General features: G+C 42.1%; 1 protein-coding gene across 1 annotated transcript in view; it reads right to left on the bottom strand.

The window, feature by feature from the left end:
• Positions 1-2,238, bottom strand: part of LOC140737515 (PACRG-like protein) — a 103,706-nt gene extending 101,468 nt beyond the window's left edge. Inside the window, exon 1 of the mRNA XM_073063968.1 lies at positions 2,189-2,238. The gene's annotated coding sequence lies outside the window, so the exon portion shown is untranslated. The remainder of the gene's footprint in view (positions 1-2,188) is intronic.
• Between the last annotated feature and the right edge of the window lie 13,149 nt (positions 2,239-15,387).

The following is a 15,387-nucleotide window of genomic DNA, read 5'->3' on the forward strand; positions in this document are numbered from 1 at the left end:
TGCCCGTGTAGGCAGTGTCTTCCACTGTTTGCAGCAAATGCACGACTTGCAGTATTCTTCGACCTCCGAATTCATTCGGGGCCAGTAAAACCAGTCTGGACAAACCAGTACTAATGTATCAAGGACCTCAGACACTCCCACATCAGCCTCTGTGAACTCCAGTTTCACTGACAAATAACCATCGTATGGATAATTACTAGCACTAAGACCCCAGATTTCCAGTGCACTGAATGGTGTAAAGGGTAAATGCTTCAGATATCGGTTGTAAAACGAGCAGTACAGTAACATGACCTGCGACCCGGTGTCGAGTATGGCTTTAGCGTATATTCCCTCTATCCGTAGCGGTACACTGGAGTGTGGTCCCACTAAGCTTTCAGGAACAGGGTCTTTTGCTTTTGGAAGTTCCTTGGTACATTGCTGGAAACGTGTTCCCCCAGAGACGCCAGGCCGTTCCCACACTGGGTCTCCTCTAAGTTTCCCGACACTTCTCCCTGCTTAGATACCCGGGGGCTCGCCCTCCGAGGGGCTTCCTACTGCTCACATTCCCATCGGAAGTGTCCCTCTTCCTCACAGTTATAGCACACGCTACAGGCCGCCCCTCTTCTCACGGAACCCCAGCCATCCGCAGCCCTCTGCGTAGTCCATCCCCTTGGAGTGGGGGGGCCCTCTCTGCCAGTCCTATCATATGGAGGGTCCACACCCACTGTTAACACCCGGGACATCTCAGTTCTCAGCTCTGCCACCATCTCCTTTACCATTCCCCGGGTTGGGCTGGCCGCGGTCACTTCACGACAAGGGGCTACAACCGAGGACTGTACCCTGCTGACAGAGCCCTCTTGTGGCCCCAGCGCATTCTCCTCCTTCCACACTTCTCTGATCAGCTGAACAAAGGAGGGAGGGGGGCGCATTTTACGGGACTGCTGGAGACGCCAAGCAATCATGTCCTGGGACTGGTCGCCCTTGGCTATCTGGTCCATCCTTAGCTGATCCACTCCAGCCGCCTGAATGGCCCCCTGGCACTGCAAATAACTTAGTTGTCTCTCTAGCTGAGAAAGATATGCGGAAAGCTTCTCCCTCTTCTCCTGACGCATGTTTTGAAACCCCCTAGGAGCTCCAGTGGGCTCCCTGTCATACCAAAAGCACTCTCTAATGCGTCTAGATAGGGGAACAGAGGGTTGGTTAACTTTCACGGCTCTCACTACATCAGCCGGCAACCCCTTCGAACTTTTAACTAATCTCTGTTGCTTTCCGTCATCAGAGCACTGTGACTCGTCTAATAACTGCTCTACCCACGTCTCATACTCCTCTTCCTCCTTGGGGGTGGGCATTATTCCAGAGAAAATCCTTAGCTTCCGGCGGGTCCCTTTGCCTGTGCACTGGGCCACTTATTCACCAGTGAGGTAAGGGCTGATGCCAGCTCAGAATCCTCACTCTTCACTGGGGGATGGGGACTAATTAAACACTCCAAATCCGACCACTCTTTCCCCTCGCTCCTCAGAAATGATAGAACCCTGTCTCTGAAATCTCCGCCCCCAACTATGGGCAACTCAGCTTGTGTCCCAGCCTGCTGGGCTCCCTTCTCCTCCTCCCTGACAGTACGGACAGGCCATGGCCCCGCCTCATCTGGGTCACCGATAGGTGCTGGCAGTCCCACCGCAGTTACGTCAGCGCTAGTCTGAACTAAAACAAGGTCTGAGCCTGCCATTTTATCAAACCTTCACGCTACGATTTCAACTTTGCCAACAGCTTTAACCATACTCAAAAATCGAATTAGCAATTCATCCGGGGTACGAATATCCTCCCCACTCAACACGCATGCATGTTACTGGCAATCCCACATAGGCGCACCACTGCTCTACCCCAGCAACGTCCATACCAACACAGATTTATACAGGGCAATCACACAGCATCCCGAGCGTAGCCCCCACAATTGCAACCCTCTGACTCGCCCAGCTCTTGTTCATCTAGGGGAAACAACCTTTGTCCCCACCAAACTGAGAAATCACGTTGGTGTGGATGCTGTGTAATGAACAGCCCAGTTACAGACCCACAATGCAAAATATCAGACAGTACACTATATGCAATTAAATGATTGAACTTTATGAATCTTTATCTGAGTATAGGGTTAGTAATGAAATAACAAAGGGCACAATTCAAGGAAAAGTCAAAAGTTCACATTGGAGCTCACTCAGTAGTCACTCTTCCACCATCGGTCTCCTCCAAGCATCACTGATCTTCGGACGCTCAGATCCCAGTCCACTCCGTCCAGTGGTCCCCACCAGCTCTCTCCACACAAATCTTCCCTCTTCCTCTCTCCTCGACAAAAAGACCGTGAAAAAAACTTCCTTTCAGATACACAAGACAAAGCAACAGTCTCCGACTGGCTAACATGAATACCACAGTTCTGTTATCTGCAGCCATCACCCAAACATTGCTTCTACAGAGAAACCATTACCTCAGCTATGAACATTACAGAGAAGCTGTTACATTAGCTTTAGCAGTGAAACATTACAAAGAAGCCATTACATTTGCAGTGGATCCTTACAGAGCTTTACATATACATACTTTGATAATAAATGTACTTTCAATCCTTACGCAGACAAGGGGGAGGCTTCGGGAGTAAACCCCGAGGAGAAATCTGGAGCTGGAGTCCTACATTGAGTTCAATGCTGACTGTCAACTCTTGTGATGCTGCCAAACTGTATCAGTCTCTGCCTTTCGATTGGATTGATTAGCTGCACGGAGAGGGAGAGCCTGCTACACAGGCAACAGCCTGCTCTCCGTATTGTACTGCCCTGGCTTGCGTATCACATAGACAGCTGGGATGCAAAATCCTTTGTTGAACCTGACCAATGGAGGGCCTCAAGTTGTTAGCCATGAGATTAATTCTCATTAACAGCACAAATCCAACAATTTCATGAGGCATTTATGAATTTCAGTAAGAAGGGACCACAATCTTTTGGTTTTTGAAGGCTAAGGTGGAGGATCACAAACCATGCAACATTTTATGGACTATCAGAAATCACACTTTTTTTTGTAAAACAGTCTGCTGCTCTTTTCCATAAACTGATAGTGGCACCTCAACGCATTTGTCATTACTTCTCCCACATTTTCTGGCCCAATAAGAATAAAATAATTGAAAATATTTAATTATTAGAATCTTCATTATGAGCATTGATATTCAGAAGATATTCAATGCTGATAATTTGTGTTTATTTAATAAACTACTGATACAAATGATCTTTTTCAGACCAGTTAAAAACACATCTTCTAAAGAGGGTGCATATAGTCTTTGGTTCCATTGAAAAGTGTAATTTGGCTAAAATGAAGCTCCCTCATCAATTCTATTATTTACCACCTTGTGACAACTCCCAAATGAAGAACAGAATAGCTTATTTGTTAAAATGAATTAACTGTGGGGAATATTTTTCATCAGGCAGCTAGCCTCTCATGGCATCTACAGATGACCCATATTTTGTAATAAACCCTGTCAGGTTATAACAGTTTCCTTTGGGCAAATTTTCTCTCAAAGAGAGATAAAAACAGTGGCCTTAAATAAATATACAAAACTCCACAGAAGGTTGTCCTATAATGATATTATTGTGCTTTGTGTTTCCAGGCTAATTAATGTATGTCATAGTCTTTCTAAATGTCAGATTCTATATGTTCTTACTACAACATCTGAGACTTTCTGTACACACAGGCAGAGGGGAAATTCAAACACAGTTCTTTTTCCCTGACCTATAGAGAGAGGTGTAACTAGAACTTTCCTTCACCTCAAGTTCAAATCAATTGTTATTAGTTGCATTATTCACAAGTGGTGATGATACGTATTTCCTTACTAAACAACTTCAGCCATCCGGTGAAGATATTCTAGTAGAAAGCACTTTAAGATTATTATTCTCCAAAGACTTCTAGTCCTGCTTGTTGAACCAAATAGATTTATCGCCTTGATGACACTTGACACCAAGTATGAAATTACACAAGTTCAGTTGATCAACATAAGTTTTATATGTAGCCTTCTAACTGTAAAATCCCACCATACTAACTAAGAAGCAACATTCTGCACTCCTGAACCATTTTTGAACACAGATCAAACAGGTAGAATGATAGCCTTTCCCTCTCTTGTGCAATAGGATCTTTTTTTTGATCGGTATCAGTTCAGAATTAGTGCTCACTCACAGCATACGACTGCCTGGACATTCAACGCAAAGTGGTGGCAAATTGCCCATCTCATTTGTGTGGTTAGATCGGGAATTAGAAATAGCACATCGGTTCAGTGGTTACATATTCATGGTTGAGGTTAAGGAATGTTGTGGGGGCATTGTAAAACAAGTTTGAAATTACATCCGAAATGTTCTGCTCTGAGAATTATGAACAACTTCCACTCAGTAGGTCTCTGAAGGTTCTCAGTCATCCAGGTCATTGTATATCAAGGAGCAGTAAATCAAGGCAACTGGACTTGTTGTGTTGTCTAGAAGACCTATCACTACTCATCCGAGAGGCTTCTTCAGTTCTGATCCACGGTGGGTAGTTTTTCAGTTTATAAACACTGTGAGTTGTTTAAAGGTATTGCAATCACACGAGGGTCATTAAGAGTCATAGAGGTAATGAGAGGGTCATTAGTCTTAGTTTTAGATGAATGGAGGTGTGAACAGTTGTGGAGATGCTGGGGTAGAGATGTTAGGATTGTACTGTAAATAGCAGATAGGTGGTGTCATATCCCACTCTCTCTGTTCAGGGATGGGTTTTCCAGGTGGTTTGAAAGAGGGGTTAAAGAAGTCAAACTGGAAAACTACCCACCATGGATCAGAACTGAAGAAGCCTCTTGGATGAGTGGTGAAACGTCTTCTAGACACCATAGCAAGTCCTTGATTTACTACTGCTTGGTAACCTCCACTCAGCATTACGACACACCACCAAATGGGATCCACTCTCCCCTCCTCAAAGAGGGAGATTGCTTCATCATTTTCATTGAAAACTACAGTAAGTGTGACAAGCTCCTTCAGTTGTGTTGCAAGTGTCTGGCCAGCTTACAACCAAAGGGATATTTGTACAGGATCCAGAACAAAGATAAACAGAAAAATTATTAAGCTTAACATTTCAGTTACATAGAGAAATGCTGTTTGGCTCCATTAGCTGAATTAAAATAGAAATATAAATATTGTAAATGTCACAACCTGTGACTCCCATATGGAGGTGTTGCTGGAGGAAGAGACCATGAGGAAGGAGGGGATCTTCCCTCGAGATTATAGACTCATAGTCAAGGAAATTACCCAAGCTTGTGGAGAGAAGCAGCAGAGTAAGTGAATGTTCAATAGGTGGCAAAGAGGATGAGATTGGAAAAGAATTCCAACCTTGGTGAAAGGCCTTGAGCAGAAATGTTAACTGTCCATTTACCTCCACAGTTGCTGCTGGACCCGCAGAGTTCCTCTAGTTTGCATTTTCCCACTAAAGTAAGACTCATATTCATATTCCTGCATTACCTCTACTCTGCCATTGTCACGCATTCTTCCTTGCACTTCCAATCGTTCACCTTAAATCAAGACAGCATGCGTTCTTTAACATTCTTCTGAAGGTATTTACTCATGTCCTGAACTGACCACTTAGTTCATTCATGTCTTCATCAGATTTCATCATTAACACACTCTATTTAAAGGCCACTCAGGTACACAACACTACCACACACCCACAGACAAAATCCACATTGTCACCATATTGCAAAAGCTGGCCAAAAAAATTGGGTCAGGAGGAAGTTTTTTTTCACAATATTCTAACTGGTGAGATTGGAGGTAGCTTGCCATCTTACATCTATTAACTCTCCCACCCCACCTATAAATGTCACCTTCCCACAAAATATGGAGCTACTTCTACTCTCTGGATGGCTGGGAACAGGAGTACAAACACAGCGTACAGAAACATGTGAAAATCTGTAGATGCTGGAAATCCAAGCCAACACACAGAAAATGCTGGAGGAACTCAGCAGGTCAGGTAGCGTCCATGAAAATGAATAAACAGTTGATGCTTCACACCAAAGCCCTTCATCAAGGCAGACACTGGGTGATGGGAAGGCGAACAATTTGGCTTTGATCACCAAGGCACTGAGAATATTGACAGATAGTTGCACCCACCTTTCAAGACACACTTACAATGATGTTAAAATATTATCTATGTGTAGTACTGAGTTAAGCTGGCAGCTAATACTTTGTCATGCAGTTAACCAAATATGAACTCCTTCCATTTGCACGAGGAATTTCTTAATTTAATTCAGAGTTGATGAATCGATTAGTTGATGGACAGTTTTGTTACAAATTATCTACTGAAATCAGTGCAATATGGTAGAAAGGTTACTATTACAAGATGCCGTGAGCACTGGGTGACATAACTGAATTTTGTACTGCGTAAATGGATATAATTCAACAAGTCTTTTTCTGGCATTGATGTCCTGGGGCTCTCCAAGCTGATAGTTTTTCTTTGTCATTCATTCTTCTTTTTCAGCTTCTTAGAAATCATCATGTTCTTGTGCCTCCCTTTCTTTAGTGATTCTAAGTCTATAAGAATGGAACCTTCACAAGCTAAATACTTATTTAGCCAATGGATAATTATTTACACATTGTTTCAATTTCCTATTTATCTCTGTCAAAACTCTGGTGAAGGTGTAGTTCTAAATCTGTTATTCCTCAGAGCTTATGAACTCTTTGGAACGTGACTGATGGCATGTTTCATATGCTTAGGGATAATCCCTTGTCTACAAGTGTATAATTTAATATCTGATGTTTGAGTGTAAAGGAGATCTTATTCAGGAGTAGGGATGTAAATGTGTCTTGATTAGATAGACAGTTCACAGTTTCTGGGTGTTCATGGTGTAGCTTTTTGGAAGGAAAATGCAGAAGTTTAGTGAAATCAGAAGGTCGTACCCAATGCTTATGGAAAACAAACAATTACAGCAAACTTTTAAATGCACCTTTCTGGCAAAAAAATTGGCATGAAATGCTAACTTCCATAGCTGTTGCCTGACCGAAAGATTTATTTGTCACTAAGAAGAAATGGTCATGGGAAAAAGGTACAAACTCCTCACAGACAGTGGCTGTAATTGAACCCCACTTGTGATCACTGGAGCTGTAAAATGCTACGCTAATCACTATGCTACCATACCGTTCCACTGTTGAGTGTTTTCATTTTTTTTCAATTCCATCGCAATTCCCCCTGTTTTTGCTATCCATGATGGGATTGAGGAGGGCACCTGATGTGGCACTCATGCTTCAACCCCTTCAGTGAAAAAGAAGATGCCTGAGGTATTGCTTCTAGTTAAGATGCACCATGGTGCACAATAAGGAATTATTTCCATTTATATTCTGGACTACATTTCCTAACATTGTTTACTCAAATTCTTTAGTTTATGAAGGTTTATTCCAAAATAATCCTTTTGTATCAGCTACAATAACCAGACTTAATTTTATATTAGAAAGCACAAGGGAATGCAGTTGTTGGATTAACCAGCATTTGCGGAAGGGTAAGGGATTGCCAATAGTTTGGGTCAGACTCCTGCATCAGAACATCCTGATGCAGGGTTTCAAATGAAACATTTTAATTTCACTCACACACTACAGGAAACATCCTCTCCACTTGCACTCTATCTCGGCCTTTCAATGAGATCCCTCCTCATTCTTCTAAACTCCAGAGAGCACTGGCCCAGCTATCAATAGCTCCTCATACATTAATCTCTTCATTCCCAGTATCATTCTCATGAACCTCCTCTAGACCCTCTCCAATGCCAGCATGTTTTAGATAAGAGGCCCAAAACTGCTCACAAGACTCCAAGAGCAGTCTGACCAATGCTTAGAAAGCTTCAGCACTACATTCTTGCTCTTATATTCCAGTTCTCTCAAAATGAATGTTAACATTGCATTTTCCTGCCTTACCACTGGCTCAATCTGCAAGTTAACTTTTAGGAAATCCTGACAGAGGTGTTGAACTCAATTGCACATGGGGCCAAAACTCAAAGCACACTTTAGGTCGCGGGCCGAACAGGATAAACATTTATTGAACACACTAAAACTAAACATTTTTTGAACATAAATATGAATAAAAACAGACAGGAATATTATTCCAGAAAAAATAAACTAAAACTGTAAATAACTTAAATATTTTGCTCTCCATAAAAATATCTCCTGTCAGTATTATACAAGTTAGAAATATGAGCATGCTGCAAAAAAACCCTGAAAATATAAATAAAATTTGTGCTTTTCAGCAAAAGTTAAAACAACAACAAATCAAAACACTCAGTTTTCTTTGCTCTTATGCCGTTTTGTCAGAGCTGGATGCTTGGCATCTTTTCTTGGCAATAAGTTCGTTTAGGTTTGGTGTAAGGTTCTGTGTTGTGGAGATTCTCAGGATGGACTGCAGGTGTTCATCAGTGAGACGACTCCTGTGTGATGTTTTGTTAATCTTCATCACTGAGAAAAGCTTCTCACACAGATATGTGCTACCAAACATGCACAAGGTTCGAGCCGCATGTAGACGGAGCTGAGGCATTACTTCAGGAATGGAGCGAATAAACTGTACGGGCCCTGCAGTGTCGTACTTTGCCTTTAGTGTCCCATTACACTGCAGCTCTATCAGCTCCATCTGAATCTGTACAGGTGCTGTTTCCACGTCGACGGCAAATGGGTTGCGAAGCAGCTCAAAATTAATTTTTTGTGCTTCAAAGTCACCAAAGCGCCGTGCGAACTCAGTGCGAAGTGCGCTCAGTGTATCAGCAAAGTGCGCATTTGGGAACATCATTGCGCCAACCTGGTTCAACATTACTTGGCAACAGGGAAAATGAGGCAAGTTGCACTGGTGCATTTGTGTCTCCCATAAGAGCAGCTTCACTTGAAATGCCTTCACTGCATCATACATGTCAGTGATCATGCGGTCACGTCCCTGGAGCTGAAGGTTTAAGACGCTGAGATGTGCTGTTATGTCAGCCAGAAACGCCAACTCACATTTCCACTTTTCATCCCGCAAAACTGTGGAGTCTTTTCCTTTACTGTCCATGAACTGACAGATTTCCTTGTTGAGCTTAAAAACTCTATTGAGAACTTTTCCCCGACTCAGCCAACACACCTCTGTATGATAAGGAATGTCGGCAAACTCTGAATCACGGGTTTACCGGCAATGTCAGTATACATATACTCAGCAACCCATCGGTTTTGAAAGACTCTTTTTTCAGAATCAACTTTTCTCTTCGCCATTGTTAGGGGTTAGCTTTGACTTCTGAATAGCGTTGTATACAGCAACAGACGCTTAATGCGGGAATGTTCCCGGGTAGCTTATCGGCCGCTGTTGCACTGCATTATGGGATCTGTAGTTTGTGTGTTATCAGCGCTTCATATCGCCGGGCCATTAATAATTAAAATAATAGATCTATCTAAAATGATCTCGCGGGCCGGATATAATTGTACGCCGGGCCGGATATGGCCTGCGGGCCTTGTGTTTGACACCTATGCTATACAAGGACTCCTAGATTCCTTTGTACTTCCGATTTCTGAATTTTATCTGCACTTAGAAAATAGTCTACTCTTATTTCTTCTACCAAAGTGAATGACCATTCACTTCCCTACACCACATGCCACCTTCTTTACCCTTTTTCCCAATCTAAGTCCTTCTGTAGCCTCACTGCTTCCTCAACACTACCTGCCCCTCCACCTACGGTGGCATGCAAAAGTTTGGGCACCCCTGGTCAAAATTTCTGTTACTGTGAATAGCTAAGTGAGTGAAAGATGACCTGATTTCCAAAAGGCATAACATTAAAGATGACACATTTCTTTAATGTTTTAAGCAAGGTTACTTTTTTATTCCATCTTTACTCCAGTTTCAAAATAACAAAAAAGTAAAAGAGCCTGAAGCAAAAGTTTGGGCACCCTGCATGGTCAGTACTTAGTAACATCCCCTTTGGCAAGTATCACAGCTTGTAAACACTTTCTGTAGCCAGCTAAGAGTCTTTCAATTCTTGTTTGGGGGATTTCTGCCAATTCTTCCTTGCAAAAGGCTTCTAGTTCTGTGAGATTTTTGGGCCGCCTTGCATGCACTGCTCTTTTGAGGTCTATCCACGGATTTTCAATGATGTTTAGATCGGGAGACTGTGAGATCCTTGGCAAAACCTTCAGCTTGCGCCTCTTGAGGTAGCCCATTGTGGATTTTGAGGTGTCTTTAGGATCATTATCCTGTTGTAGAAGCCATCCTCTTTTCATCTTCACTTTTTTTACAGATGATGTGATGTTTGCTTCCAAAATTTGCTGGTATTTAATTGAATTCATTCTTCCCTCTACCAGTAAAATGTTCCCCATGCCACTGGCTGCAACACAAGCCCAAAGCATGATTGATCCACCCCCGTGCTAAACAGTTGGAGAGGTGTTCTTTTCATGAAATTCTGCACCCTTTTTCTCCAAACATACCTTTGCTTATTGTGGCTAACAAGTTCTATTTTAACTTCATCAGTCCACATCAGTCAAATGCAATAGGCTTGTTTAGATGTTACTTTGCAAACTTCTGATGCTGCATGCTGTGGTGAGGACACAGGAAAGGTTTTCTTCTGATGACTCTTTGATGAAGGTCATATTTGTGCAGGTGTTGCTGCACAGTAGAACAGTGCACCACCACTCCAGAGTCTGCTAAATCTTCCTGAAGGTTTTTTGCAGTCAAACGGAGGTCCTGATTTGCCTTTCTAGCAATCCTACGAGAAGTTCTCTCAGAAAGTTTTCTTGGTCTTCCAGACCTGAACTTGACCTCCACTGTTCCTGTTAACTGCCATTTCTAATTACATTATGAACTGAGGAAATGGCCACCTGAAAACACTTTTCTATCTTCTTATAGCCTTCTCCTGCTTTGTGGGCATCATTTATTTTAATTTTCAGAGTGCTAGGCAGCTACTTAGAGGAGCCCATGTCTGCGGATTGTTGGGACAAGGTTTGAGGAGTCAGGGTATTTATAAAGCTTTGAAATTTGCATCACCTGGCCTTTCCTAATGATGACTGTGAACAAGCCATAGCCATAACAAGCTAATTAAGGTCTGAGACCTTGATAAAAGTTATCTGAGAGCTCAAATCTCTTGGGGTGCTCAAACTTTTGTATGGTGCTCCTTTCTTTTTGTTCACTCTAACATTGTACAAAACAACAATAATACACTAATCTTGCTTAAAATGTTGAAAAGAATGTTTCATCAACTTTCTGACTTCTGGAGTTCAGTTCATCTTCTACTCACTTAACTATTCATAGTAACAGACATTTTGACCAAGGGTGCCCAAACTTTTGCATGCCACTGTATCTTTGTATCATCTCCAAATATGGCTACAAAGCCATGTATTGTGTCATTCAAATCATGGTCATAGAATGTGAAAAGAAGTGGTTCCACTACCGACTCTGCAGAACACCAGTAGTCACCGGCAGTCAACCAGAAATAGCCCCCTTTATTTCTAATCTTTGCCTCCTGCCAGTCAGCCAATCTTGTATCTATTTTAGTATCTTTCCTGGAATACCTTGGGGCTTACCTTGTTAAGCAGCCTTATGTACTGCACCTTGTCAAAGGCCTTCTGAAAGTCCAAGTAAACAACATTCACTGACTCTCCTTTGTCTATCCTGTTAAAGAATTCCAGCAGATCTGTCAGGCAAAAATTTCCCTTTAGAAAAACATGCTGACTTTGGCCTATTTTATCTTGTGCCTCCAAGTACTCCGATAATGCATCCTTAATAACGGTCCCCAACATCTTCTCAACCACTGAAGTCAGGCTAACTGGCCTATAATTTCCTTTCTTCTGCTACACTCCTTTCTTAAAGAGTGGAGTGACATTTACAATTTTCCAGTCCTCCAGAACCATTCTGGAATCTAGTGATTCTTGAAAGTTAATTACTAATGCCTCCATAATCTTTTTAGCTATCTTTTTCAGAACTTTGAGGTATAATCCATCTCGTTCAGGTGATTATTCGACGTTTGGACCTTTCAGTTTCCCTAGCATCTTCTCCTTAGTAACAGCAACTACACTCACTTCTGCCCTCTGACATTTTCAAATTTCTGGCATACTGCTACTGTCCACAGAGAAGACTGATGCAAATTACTTATTAGGTTCATGTTCCATTTTTTTGTCCCCCACTACTAGCTCTCCAATATCATTTTCCAGCGGTCCAATTTCCACCCTCACCTTTCTTTTACATTATATATATCTGATAAAACTTCTGGTATCCTCTTTTATATTAATGGCTAGCTTACCTTCATATTCCATCTTTTCTCTCCTTATGGCTTTTTAGTTGCTCTGTTGGATTTTAGAAGTTTCCCAATCCTCTAACTTTCCACTAAGTTTTGCTCAATTATATGCCCTCCCTTTCTCTTTGATGCTTTCTTTGACTTCCCTCATCAGCCACGTTTGCGCCATCATCCCTTGAGAATACTTCTTCATCTTTGGGATGTATCTATCCTGTGCCTTTCAGATTGTTCCTGGAAACTACAGTCATTGCCATTCTGTTGTCATCACAGCAAGAGTCCGCTTCCAATCAACTTTGGCCAACTCCTCTCTCATGCCACTATAATTCCCCTTACTCCATTGTAATAATGATTCATCTGACTTTACCTTCTCCCTCTCAAATTGCAGGGTGAATTCTATTATGTTTACTGCTTCCTCAGGATTCCTTTACCTTAAGCTCCCTAATCAAATCTAGTTCATTACACAACCAGAATTGTTTTTCCCCTAGTAGGCTCAAGCGTAAGCAGCTCTAAAAAGCCATCTCATTGGCATTCTACAAATTCCCTCTCTTGAGGTCCAACACCAAACCAATTTTTCCAATCTACCAGCATATGGAAATCCACCATGACTATCATAATAGCATTGCCTTTTCTAGCTCCCATTGTAATTCGCACCCCACGTCCTGGCTACTGTTCAGAGGCCTGTATATAACTCCCATCAGGGTCCTCTAACCCTTGCAGTTTCTGAACTCTACCCACAAGCATTGTACATCTTCTCATGCTATGTCATCTTTTTCTAAGGATTTCATTTCATTTTTTACCAACAGAGCCACCTCATCCCCTCTGTCTGTCCTTTCAATACAACTTGTCTCCTTTGATGTTAAGCTCACAATGAACTTTCTTCAGCAATGACTGAGTGATGCCCACAATGTCATACCTGCTGATCTCTAACTGTGCTACAAGATGATCTAACCTTATTCCATTTACTGCGTGGATTTAAATATAACACTTTTAGGCCTGTATTCATAACTTTTTTTTCAATTTTGCCCCCTTCAACTCATCTGACTGCAATTTTGCCCTATCATCTGCCTGTTCCTCCTCACAGTCTCACTACATACACACTGTATATCAACTGCCCCATCCTTAGGCCTATCACTCCAGTTTCCACTCCCCTTCCATATTAGTTTAAACCCTCCTCAAATGCTCTAGCAAACCTGTCAACAAGGATCTTGGTTGGTCCCCCTTGGGTTCAGATGTAAATTGTCTTTTTTGTACAGGTTGTATCTTCCCAAGAAGAGATCCTAAAGATCCAGAAATCTAAAACCATGCCCCTGCACCATTTCCTCAGCCCCACATTCATCATGTTCTTACCCTCACTGGTGTGTGGTACAGGCAGCAAATCAGAGATTGCTACCCTGGAGGTCCTGCTTTTCAGCATTCTGCCTAAATCACGATATTCTCGCTTCAGGACCTCCTCCCTTTTCCTAACTGTGTCAGTGATACCAATAAGACCTCTGGCTCCTTGCCCTCCCCTTTTAGAATCTTGTGGACCTGATCTGAGACATATTTGACACTGACATTTGGGAGGCAACAAACCATCCGCTTGTTTTTGCTCCCCTGACTATAGAATCACACTCCACTTCTCCCTCCTTCCCTTCTGAGCCACAGAGCCAGAATCAGTGCAATAGACCTGGTCACTGCAGCTTCCCCCTGGTGGGCCATTCCCCTCCGTGCAGTATCCAAAGTGGTGTACTTATTATTTAGGAGAATGGCCACAGGGACCCTCTGCACAAGCTGCCTACACAATTTCCCTTTCCTGACAGTCATCCAGCTAGCTACATGCCTCCTGCAACTTAGGGGTGACTACCTCCCTAACTATCTCCTCATTTTCCCATGTGAGCTGAAGGTTATCCAGCTGCAGCTCCAGTTCCTTGACATGGCTTCTAAGGAGATGCAGCTCAATGCACTTCATGCTGATGTAGTTATCAGAGACTCGAGGTTTCTCAGAGTTCCCACATCTCACACAAAGAGCATACCATTAACCCTGGACCCATTCTCATGGCATTAGCTATGTAGATATAGAGAAAGAAAGAGATAGGGGGAAAAAAACTTACTTAAAGCTTACTTCAAACCTCCGCCTGTTCTTGCCCAAGCCTGTTGAGCCAAAGCCTGACCACTCTAACAATGTCCATGTCAATATCTTTTTTTATAAAACTTCTGCCACCAGCTGCAGCAACCCACATGTTCAATATAAGCACTAGAAACACAGTAGCAGCCAAGAAGGATCGTCCAAACATTAATCATGAATGGAGCCAAGGATCACCTTGTAAAATTTTGATCTAGCTTGCTTTGTACCTGTTAATGACAAGAAACACAATATAGATATAAGAGTCAGCAAATCTTGCAAGTGGACTGTTCAGTTTGGGAAAAAGGATCTTAAATTTAGGGCAGACTCCTGAATTTAATGATCTTAAAAAGACCGATATTTAGATAGACAGCCAGGTTCCTAAACCATATTGTTGTTTGAGTCATTTCCAGAAAAGGTCAGGTGAAGGAAACTGTGTCCTGAATTTTATATTCCAGGCTGATTTAAAACCAAAAAAAGTGGGTAAATTAGGTTGAATTCTTCCTAAAATTTTGTTTGAGTATTAAACAAGGAATCTAATCTGCAGCAGCTAAGTATCTTCTCTTTCACCCAATTAAAAAGGTGTTACCTGTTTACCACATCATCCAATAAGCAAGAGGGTACATCAGATTGAAGTTAATACCCGATTTAATCCACACGGAGAACTTGTATTTCTAAACAGATCCTCCAGAAATCAAAGGAATTGAAGGTTTATTTACACAGGCGCTCTGAGACTTTAATTTGTTAAGAGTCCAGCCAACTACTTAAATTTATGAACTCTGAATCTCAAGTTTAATAATGATAAGTTGCTGTGGAACTGAGGACTGACAAATAGACAAGGAAAGAAGACACTTCGAATTTTACTGTCAGGTAGCTAAGGAACTTCCAATAATATCCTGATATGTAACAACACATCCATTTGCCCGGAGAAGTAGTACGTGCTTTAATTTATCTTTGTCAAATTTCAGCAAATGAGAAGCTTGGGATAGGATCAGGAAGGAGAACGATTAGGCCATTCAGAAATAAATCACTTCTATAACAAAAG

This window comes from Hemitrygon akajei, chromosome 13 (assembly GCF_048418815.1).
Source record: "Hemitrygon akajei chromosome 13, sHemAka1.3, whole genome shotgun sequence".
In the NCBI taxonomy this organism is placed as follows: domain Eukaryota; kingdom Metazoa; phylum Chordata; class Chondrichthyes; order Myliobatiformes; family Dasyatidae; genus Hemitrygon; species Hemitrygon akajei.